This window comes from Anser brachyrhynchus (assembly GCF_964034855.1).
Source record: "Anser brachyrhynchus genome assembly, chromosome: 5".
NCBI classification, from domain to species: Eukaryota; Metazoa; Chordata; class Aves; order Anseriformes; family Anatidae; genus Anser; species Anser brachyrhynchus.
This window is the reverse complement of record NC_137699.1, coordinates 58,143,532-58,155,756: the sequence shown is the minus strand read 5'-3', so window position 1 is coordinate 58,155,756 and position 12,225 is coordinate 58,143,532. Positions and strand designations below refer to the sequence as shown.

The following is a 12,225-nucleotide window of genomic DNA, read 5'->3' as shown; positions in this document are numbered from 1 at the left end:
ATGAATGATGTGCTTGTGATACTTGCTGACAGGATGTAGTCATACATCTCAGGGACATAGAAATGACTGAAAAAACCTTCCCTGCTACACAGTAATTACTCAGCTTGCATTTACATGGGAGATAGGTATTAGCAGAGTGACTACAGCTTTGCTGCATGGAGGTAACTTGAAAGCCAGCCGGCAGTTGCAAAAGAAGCAAAACTCCCCGAAACATTCCTCACTGTGGCTTCTGACAACATTGCACAACCAGGATGAAATTTGTCTGGTACGGGAAGCAATGAGCTCGCTCCCAACCTGGGGGTGAGGCAGTGCAGCCACAAAAGGTGGCTTCTCCTCTTCTATCACCCCAGGTGGATCTTGCACACTGTCCGGAGGTAGGCTGGGCTCAGAAGACCTCTTGGGTATGGGCTCACATCAGTTTGCACACAGCTTTGAGCCAATTCTCACCCAGCATCCAAACTGATCAAACTGGACTGTCACACAAGTGAGACTTGGAAGCGAGCTCTGGTGTATAGCTGGATATAAACCAGACCTTGCTTTGTCCGTTAGGGCAAAGAGATGACCCCAGTCTGCCTCAGGCCCTGCCATAAAGCCATGGAAGTCACAGAAGGGCATGAAGGGCAGAAAATTTGTCTCTGAGGATGGGGAGGATGCTTTGACTCAGCTTGCTCGCAGAACTGCTGTGAGCATGGCAGTAGGCACGTCTCGCCAACAGACACATGGTGTTTATCTCAGTTGCATGTCTGTCATCTTCCTAGTGATTTAGGGACCCAACTTGAGGAAAGGATGGGTGAGGTAATTCGGTGAGTCAGGGAAAGGCTGTGATTGAGTGGATCCGGCGTGTGAGCAGAAAGCATCACCGTCTGTGACTGGTCAGCTTCTATCTTTCTTGGAATAGCATCTGAGAGCTGAAAGGAGTGATTTCCACCTCCTCTGACTTCTGGCAGGCTGACCTCAGAAGGGAGTGGTAGAGAAACCAGCTGGGAGTAACTGGCTATTCAAAACGGATCAAAATCCTAACCAGGAAACTTCCGGAAAGGGTTACTGGGGAGGGGACAGGGAAACACCCCGGACATTCAGAAACAGCTAGCCAGTGAACGTGGAAAAGAAACAGCAAAGCAAGGCAGTCTCTCCTCCACTAATCAAGAGAAAAAAAATAAATTGAAAAAACCCCTGGAACTGATGGAAAATCAGGTCAGGAACAGAAATATTCATGCATTCACTCTACTGGAGGGTGAAGAATTTCCAAACCCAATTTCTTTTGTGGAAACCTGGCTCCCTAAGGCTCTGAACGAGATGCAGAGAATGTCCCACTGCATGTGGTGTGCTGGTTCAGGATCCCTGCCAGGGCAATCACTCCCAATAACAAGCAAAGCAAAACCGAGCTGCCAAGTTTCAAATGTTCATGGGAAAGGCAGGCTTATGACTGTAGAGAGTGCAATGAGGAAGCATGGGTTCATTTACTTCCAAATCAATCTGACTGTCCTCGCTTGTTTTGCCGTTGCCTCAGATAACAGGTTCAAGACCAGTTTCAGGGAAAGTACATCTAAAGTTTAAGATAAGGGACAGCAGACTGATACACCATAGTAGATGAAACCCATGGAAACAGGAAACCGTCTAGGGGATTGTGGGCTGTGATGCTTCAGTGCTTGTGGAGTCCAGAAGCAGACGTGAGACCCTTCTGTGGAGGACAGCCTTCAAGTCTATGCCATACATGACCTTTCCTTGATCCTAAACGCTCGTTCTTTCTGACTTTTTACTTCCCAGGACCTCATTCCCTCTGTCCCTTCTTTTTCATGATTATAGTTTTCCTGCCAGTCTGCTGGCTGATGTCATCTTATGTGGGCGATCGTCTTGGTTCAGACCGAGGTTGTGCTAGAGATTTCCACAGTCACCACCAAGAAGCATCACCGGGACTCTGGGGGAGTGCCAGGCTATGCTCAGCCCCAGAGCTGCCCTACATCATGGTTTCAGTGATTTTCTGCAGTGACAGCTCTTGGTGGCTTTCAGCTCCTCACTGTCATTTCCCAGGTCATTGCAATGTATTGCAATGCCTCATCCCTAATCTGCCCTCTGACACCTCTTTTGAAACACATTTTTGGGTGATATTGTGTCTTCCTCACTACTTTAGCCTCACTGCTGTGTCAAGTAATGTGGAAAGAAAAGAGGAGAAAACTTTCTTATTTGTCAGTGCCCTGTGTCAGCCTGCCAGCTGAGTCTAGGAAGATTTTAAAAGTTGAATAAGATGCTCCAAAGTATTTTGGGTATACCATCTGTATTTTAATGATAATAATAATAAAGCTATTAAAATAATGCACTGAAAAAATAAAGGAAAAAATATATGTCATTCTGTTATCTACAGGCTTTGTGCTAAAGATGCTCTGTGCTCTGAGGCAGCTGAAGTGGTGTCTCTGTTTTGACAGCACGGAGGTACCCCAGCCCTTGTTAGACCTAACTGAACTTTTGTTTATCAACCTTCTCTTGATTTTGTAGCACTGACAACTGTTCGAGTTCCCCCTTGAATAAACGACTCTCTTTGTCTCAATGTCTTCCTCCCGATGTGATGAATCACGCCGTGGTGCTGCCAATCTCCCTCCGGTGAGCACAGGGTACTCAGGCCACCTCGGGGGTTGTGAACTGGGAGGGGAGAATTTACGAGTGCAAGTGCACACGGGCTTCTGCACCCCAGGAAATTAAAAAAAAAAAAATGACTAGGAGCAAACCCTGAGGAGCGCTGCTATTGCCAGCACCTGGCAAACCACTTGTTTTCGGCTCGGGAGCTCACGTACCACATGTTCCAAGGTGGCAGGTCCAGGCAGGAGCAGGGAGAGGTCTCCCCAGCCCCATCGCACCCCAGGCAGACCAAGCTGTGACTCAGTGGGCAAACACAGCTGAGCAGCGAAGCCTCCGCTGGCCTTGCTGCTAATCCCTGAAGCTTCTGTTTGCTTCCCGAGGGATTTAGCAGTGAGGGAATAACCAGACAAGGCAGGAGAATGGCAGAAAATGTTTGCCTCTTTTTGATATAAATATAATTCCAGAACAGCTGACATTCCCACAAGAAAGAAACAGTAAACAAACCGAGTTATCATAAAACTGTCATTAAATAATAACAGTAATAATAAAAATATTAAGCTTTCCATTTTTTTTTAATTTATTTTTATTTTTTCAAGACAGGAGCATGCACCAAGGAATGACGTGCATTTTAGGAAATAGCTCTTGTGTTTCCCCGATTCTCCTTTCTCTCTGGTGTCCCACTGGGCTCTCGTGAGGCCAGCACCAGACGCTGGAGAAGGAGGCTCTGAAGAAATCCCACTGATTTCATGGCCCAACTTCTTACTTTGCAAGTGAATCCAGCCCTTGGGAATTGAGAAAAACAATGTGAAAATCAATTTTTTCCTACTTTTTTTTTTCCGGACATGCTTTATAAACTTAGAATGCTTCTCTGGTAGAAACTGCTAAAGATGCATATCATGTTGGCAAAGGCACACAGAAATGACCCCATAGTCCAGCTTCTGTCAGTGTTGCCACACAGAAGCAAAAACTCCCTTGCCTCCAAAAAAAGGCACTGCTTGAAAAATGCAGTCCTTCAGGATGACATTACATTATCTAAGGTACTATTACTGCCCTTTGTGCAATAATTGCTATACGGCGTGGAAAGGAAAAACAGGAAAAACAGGAAAAAGAGGAAAATCTTTCACCATATCTGGTTTTAGACATCAGGCATAATTTTTTTATTACTTTGTGCAAAAGTTCTGCATAAAATTGCCTGGCCTGGAGACATTGTACTTTACAGGTTTTGTAAATGTTAAAGGGCCCACCTGAGAGCCCTGACTGTTTTCACAGGGATAAATATAGGCAGAAGAATTGTTTGTAATGAATATCATTCAACAAACTGCATCTTCCATTTGTGACTCGTCCACGAAGAGATTGTAATTTTCTTGAGCTGCTTGCTGAATCACTTCTGGAAATCATTCTTCTCTGGCAGCTTCTTGGAGAGCAATTTGCTGGGAGCATTTCACATTCAAAGTTTGCAACTTGAGCTATTTTTATTAGGTGTGTCTGTTCCCTGGTAGGATCTGTTCCCTGGTAGATGAGTGTCTCTCCTGAAGTTTGAATTTCTGGTCTGAGTAATACCAGTAATACCATATATTTTCTGTTCTGAGTAATACCATATCTGAATTTTGATAATCTGAAAAAGTGTTCTGAAATATTCAAAATTTGTTTGAAATAGATTTGCTTTTTGGCTAACATTGGTAAAACATGGAAAACAAAAACAGCAAGTTTGAGGCAAATTCTTTAAAGAATTCAAATGAATATCATGGCTGCTCCAAGTTCCTGTGACCAGGCCCTGTATTTTTGGTGTAATGGCTGATCTGTGATTGGAAGCATATCATCTTGGGCCCAACAGTTTTTGGGAAACGATATTACTGAAAAGGTAGGGATAAAAGCAAACCTGCCAGAGGTCAGGCGTAAGCAGAAAATGCTAACTCTGGTGATGATCAGGTGCTTCACGTGTGTTATTCAGAGTTACTGAGTGCTTGACCCTGATCTTATTCAAACACAGACGCTCTGCTGACTTGGGCAGAGCCTTTCCTGCTGTCCTTCATCTCTGCAAGCAGCAAACTCATTTCTAAACTTACTTCAGCTGAAACAGTTGACAGGCAAGAGATAGCTGGAAATAAGGTCACCTGGGGAGAACACCCTGCCCCTATGTTTTCCAAGAAAGACTTCAAATCTGGGGTTGGAATGGAAGGCCTAGTGGTGGATACAAATAGGAGAAGGATTGGAAGACAAGGTTCGTGTTTCTGTTGGCAGTATTATATAAAATCATTCCAACACGGTTTATACTGCCAAGGATTGTTTTCATTTGGGCTGGGCTTGGTGTTTCCTCTTCGTGTCCTCACAATGATGGTTGAAGGTGAGGGAGGGTGGGGTGTGTGGGAAGGGGTTGGGGTTGTTTTCTCCTCGCCGCTACTTCGTGCTGCTCCAGGCCATGCAGTGCCTTGGAGGAGAGATGTCCCTGAAGAGCTGAGGTGAAGCCAAGGGCCAAAGAGGGTGTTCATACAGACAAAGCTCTCCTCTCCCATCTCCCACACATCACCCAATGCAAATGGCTGCCTACAAAAACTGCTTTTTGTGGTGAGAGAGCTGAAGGAAGGCAGCTGAAAATGAGACCCACGGGCTTGTTGAACTGGAAAAGACAAAGCCTTTTAATACTTGCCTCTATGCCTTTTTAATCAAGGCCAGAGGAGGCCTGATCTTTTGGTCACAAAAGAGTATTGACAAGGCCTCAAATAAGCCCAGCAAAATCTTTTCAAATAAAAGTAAGCATAGAAGAAATAAGTGAAAATTGAAGGGTTCACAGAGTGTCTCGTTCAATCAGGAGCTAGCTTTCCTGAGAGCCCAGAGCCTCTCCAAATTAACCTAACAAAGACAAGATGCCTCTGGCATCTCTCCTCCACCTGGAGAGGGACAGAAATGAGCCTGGCACCTTTCCAGAAGGAGCAAGCTCGGGGCATCAAGTGGTTAATGGAAAATCCTCATTTACAGGTGATCAGGGTTCAGCCCAGAGCTCCTACTAGTGGATACATGGTTGGTCTTCTTCAAACCAAAGGTCTGTAGTTAAAAAGGCAGACAAATGAACTGCTTTAGCCCAATAATGATTTCATAAATGCACGTGTCTGAGTAATGATTCCCTGTATTATGCCTTACTCCCACTCGTATTAAGCCATCACGCCTGGATAATCTAACACTTTGCATTAAGCCCTCCTGGTTCACCCACTCTGAGCTGAGAAATTCTGCTAGTGTTCAGCAAATCGCTGACCCCTATCAAGTCCTTACAAGTACAAAATCATTCACTTTATTTATATAAGTCATCCTCTAGGCCAGATTTATAGGGCAGACAAAGTAAATGCACCTGTGTTGGTGGAGCAGTAATTTTGTTGTGTTATGTCAGGGGGAGTCTGCTTAAAGGCAGCGACTTTCATGGACAGCTTGAATGGGGTTTGGCTGCAGAATGGTGCAGCTGGCCAGAAAGCAGAGGTGAACATGAACAAGGCTCAGTCTGAGACTGTTTTTTGCAGCTCTTCTATTTCTAATAACCTATATTTAAAAAGGAAAAAAAAAATAATCCCATTTTGAAGAAGAGGGGGGAAAAATGCACTCATTGGCTGCATGAGGATTAACAAGGTACTTCACCTTAATAGAGGGGAGGAAATCTTTTTATGGAAAGTACAGTGGGGAAGATGACTGTTTTCACTTGCAGTTGTTTTCTCTGCCTCCCTGTTGTTCTTTTTTTCATTTCTTTAGAACAGGCCCAGAAAGTGGTACAAATCGCATGATTTGCTAATGTGCCAGCCTGGTGAGGGGAGAATTTTTAGTGGTCTGCAAAGAGAACAAGCACAAATCCTGTTATTTGTTAATCACTTCTGTATGAATAACTTTCAACAACTGTTTTAAAGATTTATCTTCCTTTTTCTCCAAGGATTTGTGTTTGTTACATCAAATTCCTCCCTGAGCCCAAACCTGGGGGGCATATAAAAGATAGGAAAGATTCCTCACAAGGAGTGATTTATGGTCTTCAACTTTCCGTTTGGAATCTGGAAAAGCATCTTGAGTTCCCTGTCATGTAGAAGGAAAAAAATATTTTTGTTTAAGTAAGCAGCTTCACACACATTCACCTCTTAGCATTACTAAGAGGAAGCGTCACTCCATGGCAAGTTACAACAGCGCTATCTGCAAGGGAATGGATCAGTCACAGAATAAGCCCCGGCTTGTCACAAACTTTTGGTGAACCAATAAATGGCCAGTCTCAATGCACTGTACTGCAGCTATTATGCAAATCTATCAATAAATAGGCAACCTGGCATGATTCATTCTTAGTCACCTCATGTGTCGGCCCAGGAGATAGGAAACCACTTAATGAAATTAACTACAGTCATACTTTGAATTTATTTTTTTTTTCTTCCTGATATAACAGCAACTGCTTGTGATATTGTCAAATTCCTTTCAGTTTTAGCATGGTGTGAAGGACCATTAAATGAGATATTTTGCATAGATAAGGGGAAGGCAGCTTGTGATCTGTGTCAGACCCAAGCGTGATTCTGGGTCCCACTGGACCCCAAGTAGGGATTTGTGGATGGAGCATGATGACATGGGGATGTTTCTGAATGGGGTGAATCCAAAATAAATAAATAAATAAATACATTAAAAAAATCAAATACCACAGTGTATTTTGTTTTTCAGTGAAAGTACTTCCTCCAGCTTGACAAAGTTGGGGATGTAAATTAGTTGTTCTCTGTACAAATAGCTTTGTTTATTTGTCGTGATATTTGTGTGTCCTCAATATCCCGCAAGTGTTATATGTAGGATAGAAGTTTTCATTTATCTTTTGGGAAGACTTTATTTTGAAATGCATATCATCCAATCAGGGAGAATAAGCCTTGTGATTGAAGTCACCAATTATAAAATCTGGATACTGAATACCTAAAGGTTACAGTCTTGCAAACAGGCAGCTGATGAGAAAATATTGTGTGATACTAGTCACTAATCATAGTCTGCTTAAGAATGACATTTCCAGGAATCAGGATCAATTTGCCAATGATTCACTAACCATAGAAAGAGCAAAATTCATAACATGCATTATTTGAAATGAGTGTTTTGATCAGTAAGTATCAAGAGCTGTTTCTCACTGGTTGCAGAGGAGGGAGGAAATCAAAGCCATCTATGTTTTTCATAGAACTCATTTTTTTTCAGTTAGATGCTGACATCAGAAGTTTGTCAGATTGAGATGGAGTCTTTCTCCTACAAAATTAAAAAAATTGGTCTATATCATAGCTAACCATGTTATGTACAGTGAAATGCTGGCCCCCCACCGAAACTGGTGACAAAATTCCCATTCATTTAACCTCATGTCAGAGGATTGATTTTTATTGACACTCTGGAGAGCAATTAATTATTTACCCATCAGCCTGAGAGAGCATTTTGAAAGGATTTATTTAAGGTGCTGTTCTTTAAGAATCAGTTATCTTGAGGCATGTGATACCTTATACATTTCCCTGTGCTTAAATACCTTCAACTCTATTAGCTCATGTTTTTATTCAAGAGAGGAGATGGATAGGTCTCTTCAGCTGGCAATGCTTTCAGAGTGTGTCAGGCCAAAGGGAACCTAATTAGAGGGAAGAGAGAAAAATGTGGAAATTACTGTTTGCAGAGGGCACTGTAGAGAAGAAACTTCATTGTGAGCAGCTCTCTCTCACATTAAACATGCTGAGGCTGTATTCTTTTGACCATAAGATTAATGATGCCAAGCCAAACATTATAGTCGTGTCTCAAGGGTCACAAGCAAACTTCTTCTTTTATCATCTGTTCCTCATTTTACTGGCCACTAAGGTATTTACTTAGGAATTAGTATATATCCAGGTTTAAGTAGATTAAACTAAAAACATGCCACTGTTTACTGGATACATCTGCTCTCATTAGGATAACTTGTTGCTGTTGGCATGAAGTGGCTTAATTAAAACATCAGCATAGCTTTCTGTGGAATCAGAGCCGGGTCCCAGTGGGGCTCTGAACAACCAGTGCCCATCATGGGGGCTGCAGAGAGACCCCCGGGGTACCCACTCTCTGTCCCCCCTTCAGAAGGAAAGTGAAGCACTTGCACCTCACTTCCCTTCCCAAGTTATATTCTATTTATTCTAGCCCAATTTATAAGATTAATGCCCATGAATATTGTGTATTTATTGGTGATTTAGGTGTGAAGTGCATTGGTTGGTGAGTTAGGCAAAGCTGGTAGAAGCCTGGAATAATGATGAAACAGCCAACACCATAAGCAATGAAGTTGCACCTGCTTAATACTGAAGCAAAATCCAGAGGCACCATCTCCCCTGTTGTCCATGTGGCTATCACAGAGCAGTTTCACAGAACTGCCAATGCCTCAAAACTTAGATGGATTCCAGAAAATCCTGTGATTGCCTTGGAAGTCATGAAAAGCCAATTATCAGAGTCATCTGCCTTCTGTTCTCTGAGTTCTGAAATGATGCTTGGCAACTGTATTAATGGATTTTTTTTCCTTCAATGACATAAGTTAGAAATTGGGTGTCAGAAAACCACTCTGACTTGTGAACGACACAGAAGTTTTCAAAGTACATGATCAATGCACACTTGTACTTAAAATATGTCAAAACCTGGTGGCCAGGGCATTTCTCTAGGATTTTGAGCAGGGAGCAGGATTTTGGACATGCCCATCCTAAGCAGCTTCCCTACCCTCAGAGCTAGTGTTTTCCTCTTTTCCAAGGGCAATCCACTCCAACACCTAAATATCAGCAGCTGAATGCTTATATTAGGTACAGATGTCCAAAGTTTCCTGAGACAGTCATTAGAGGGAGGAAAGGATTCATAAGGGAGTGGCTGGAAGAGAAGACCTTGGGAATCACCCCCCCACAGCACCTTTTTCTGTAACAATAAAACCAAATAATACAGATGTTCCACCTTAAAGAAAGGTTGACTCAGTTTTCTAGTGGCATGGGAGGTAGGGGATGATCTGAGTCCTGCCATCTCTGACTGGCAACGCAATTTCTGCACCTCTCTTTCAGCTCTGCCTTGGTCTAGTCCCTTGATGAAATGACACTGTTTCAAAGGGAAAGTTGCTGTAATTTTTTAACTTTTTTTTGGTCTGAGAGAAAAATAAAATCAGCCAACTATCCTCTCATAGCAACCAGACTATCATGGTTAAAGCATTTAATAACACAAGGCTTGTGGTGAAATCTGAGACCCTTGCTTTCCGCTCTTTCCATGGCAATAAGCACAATTATATGCCTGAGTGCTTTCTGAGTCACTTTCAGGGCAGTGACCATCCTGCCTGGGCTCACTGGGAGCAGGGACAAGCAGGGACCAGTCCCTGGTGGGCAGGGACTGGAGACCTGTGCGTGCAAACACATGGGGAGGTGGCTCTTCTCCCACAGTACTACAGCACACACCTGAGATGGGGAAACTTTCCATTTCACGGTAGCAAGCAGATTTTGAGGCCCTTTTGGCTAGATGGACAACAAAATGCTGTAGGGGTTGACCCAGAAAGAGCAGAAAAATGTCCCAGTGGTGATGGGCTACATGAAGCAGTGGGCTGCAGGTACCTTTTCTCCCACCTAAATCATCAAGAGCCAGAAAACAGAGATGGTACCAAACAGACCCCATCGTTAAGAGCCAGAAAACAGATGGTAACAAACAGACCCCTGCACTGAGTCTCAACGTAGACCAGTAGCAGACCTGGAGGAAAAAGCAACAGCCACTGATGGCCTCACAGGTCCAGAAGCCAAGGGATAGAGCTCTCCCTCTTGCCTGTTTGAATCAATGGTGTGTTTTACCTAATTTTTGTTTTTAAGAAGCTTCCTCAGTATCTTCTCCTTGGCTAGCTGCAGGGATAATCTGCAAAGGGGAGCCAGAGAGCAGAGTCTGCAATGAGGATGTGCTTGTTTGGATGAACACACTTTCCACGTATAAATGCAATAAAAGGAATACACTACATAAATTCACATGCTGACTGTTTTCCTCCAGTGTCATGGCCCAAGAACAATCACCCAAACTCATCCACGTGTGAAAATTGTAATATTGGCGAAGGCTGTGTTTGTTATCCGTGGTATTTCTTTAAAATGACTTTCCTCTGTAAGTGGATACAGAAATAACTCTTCAGATTATGGATCGGAGCAGGGAGTTGTATTTGTTCAGTGGTGTAGCTGCATTGATTGGCATCCTCCTGTTCAGAAGAAATGTTTTTAACCACCCAGAACAACAAGTACCACTGCAAAACCTACATGGGTTACACTGAGAGCATTCAAATATAAAAGCAGCTAAGTGCTTCAGGAGCCAAAACATGATTATTTTTAAATGGTTGTGGTTAAGAATGGTTATTGTTTATTGTTTGAACATAGCAGCACCTACTGGCTCAAGCCAGGAATCAGGACTTCACCGTAATTGGTGTAAAATGTAGTAAAAAGAGGGTTCCTCCTCCCTGAGTGCTCTGACTTTGGGTAGGAGGCAACTGACAGAGTGTTTGGACACCACCAGCAAAAAGGAGGAGCAGGAGGGAAAGGGAAGACTGGTCTAGCCATGGCATGCTGGCTGCTTTATGTAGGACAGGAATAAAATATTATCTGGGGATAAACATTGTGCATGTTTCTGGGAAACTTGGTGAGGGGGTGGTGAGTGCTGGGGGTGTGGTGGGAGCTGGGGGTGTCAATGTCTCAGTGGCTTGACACTGCTTTTAAGAGAGGAAGGCAAGGAGAATGTGTGGGATGCTGTGGAGCAAGAAAGTAACCAGTCAGGTATACATAGGATAATAGGACAGGCAGAGCTGGTTGGAGAGCGGCAATGACTTTTTTACTTTTTTTTTTTTTTAATCCAACTGTACAGGAACAGACAACAAAAAACAATGTTTTTTTTTTTTTTTGTCAATTGTTTGTTTGTTTTTTAAATATGAAAGTCTTTCCAGAAAACCCTTCTCAGGAAAATCAAAAGCTAATCTGTTTGGCTTGGCAGGTAGCAGGCTGGTGTGGCTGTGCCAATTTTACACCCTGCCTGCAGGACGCAGGATACTCGGGCAACATCCTTTCCCAGCCAGCGCCACCAGAAAAAGGCATGCAGCAAACTTCGGCATCCGTGTCCCTTGCCTACTTTTCCCAGAATTCCTTCCTGAGATCCAAGCCTCTACTTCTGCCTCCATGGAACCAGGATTTGCAGAGAGATACGGGCTTATAAGGAGGTGTAAAACTTCTGCATTTTCTCCTGAATCTGGCTGCAGATCCCACCCCCCCCCTTTTTTTTTTTGAAAGCTGTTGGCCATTCATCTTTCCACTCCCTGTAGAATAACATAAAACCTTGCACAATAGCTTGATTTTTATCCCCAAACAAAAAATGGAATTATCCACAAAAACATTTTTTTTCGGGACAGATTTTCGTTTTCTTCCACTATGTGTGTGTGTGTGTAGAGATATATATATATATATATATATATATATATATATATATAGACACACATAATATATTACTTGGAGCAATATTCTCGTGGAAAAATAAAATTTGCCCTAGTGGTAGAAGTGCAACAAGAAAATGTTTTTTGTTGTTTTGTTTTTTTCTTTAATTTTTCTTTTTTTTTCTTTTTATTTATTTATTTATTTATTTATTTATTTTTCAGTAGTATTATAAACAGATAAGGTTAAGAAGAGTTTTGTC

At 42.8% G+C, this 12,225-nt stretch overlaps 1 long non-coding RNA gene across 6 annotated transcripts in view; it reads left to right on the top strand.

Annotated features, from left to right (window-relative positions):
* LOC308195664 overlaps positions 1-9,715 on the top strand; it is a 179,229-nt gene extending 169,514 nt beyond the window's left edge. For 5 of the 6 annotated variants that reach the window (XR_013951704.1, XR_013951706.1, XR_013951707.1 and 2 more), the window contains one exon: positions 2,494-9,715. This is a non-coding gene — a long non-coding RNA (uncharacterized lncRNA). The remainder of the gene's footprint in view (positions 1-2,493) is intronic. The other variant, XR_013951705.1, reaches the window with a different exon arrangement.
* The last annotated feature ends 2,510 nt before the right edge of the window (positions 9,716-12,225 follow it).